This window comes from Nanorana parkeri, unplaced genomic scaffold (assembly GCF_000935625.1).
Source record: "Nanorana parkeri isolate BGI_ZX_2015 unplaced genomic scaffold, ASM93562v1 scaffold3797, whole genome shotgun sequence".
Taxonomy (NCBI): domain Eukaryota; kingdom Metazoa; phylum Chordata; class Amphibia; order Anura; family Dicroglossidae; genus Nanorana; species Nanorana parkeri.
In genome coordinates this window covers 7,591-8,483 of record NW_017310065.1, presented here as the reverse complement: position 1 = coordinate 8,483, position 893 = coordinate 7,591, and the positions used below count along the sequence as shown (strand labels likewise).

The 893-nt window shown below is 62.7% G+C and overlaps 1 pseudogene; it reads left to right on the top strand.

Annotated features, from left to right (window-relative positions):
• LOC108803493 overlaps window positions 1-893 on the top strand; it is a 15,632-nt pseudogene that overhangs the window by 7,152 nt on the left and 7,587 nt on the right.

Sequence of the window (893 nt, the reverse complement as noted above, 5' to 3'; positions counted from 1 at the left end):
AACGCTGGGACCGCCGTCAGACCGCCAGTGCGGAAACGCTGGGACCGCCGTCAGACCGCCAGTGCGGAAACGCTGGGACCGCCGTCAGACCGCCAGTGCGGAAACGCTGGGACCGCCGTCAGACCGCCAGTGCGGAACGCTGGGACCGCCATCAGACCGCCAGTGCGGAACGCTGGGACCGCCATCAGACCGCCAGTGCGGAAACGCTGGGACCGCCATCAGACCGCCAATGCGGAACGCTGGGACCGCCATCAGACCGCCAGTGCGGAACGCTGGGACCGCCATCAGACGCCAGTGCGGAACGCTGGGACCGCCATCAGACCGCCAGTGCGGAACGCTGGGACCTCCATCAGACCGCCAGTGCGGAACGCTGGGACCGCGGAGAATCCCTCCGTCACCGCTCACTGTTCTTCTCTTTCCTCCTCTAGGGGGCGGAGTTCCAGGAGTTCCTCCTGACGAAGCTGATCAACGCGGAATACGCCTGTTATAAAGCGGAGAAGTTCGCCAAGCTGGAGGTGAGACGTCGGGAGACTTGTGTGGATCCCGCGCAGGATTCTTCCTCCTGATGGAGGAGCAGTTGTGTCCGGAGTTGCCCTTTAAATGCCCCATCCCCCATCTCTGATAGCTCTGCCATGTGTAGTGAGTACAGTTGCCGGTGTCGCCGTCTCATCCTTGTCCCCTCTGCTAGGAGCGCACGCGAGTGGCGTTGCTGGAGACTCTGTACGAGGACCTTCACATCAACAGCCAATCCATGATGGGCCTGTGCGGGGACGATGACAAGATGGAGAACGGAGGGGGAGGGGGAGGCGGATTCTTCGAGTCCTTTAAGGTGAGAATATTACTGGATGGGCCGAGGGGGAGGCAGGAGGGGCAGCTGCCTTGGGGCACTTCAG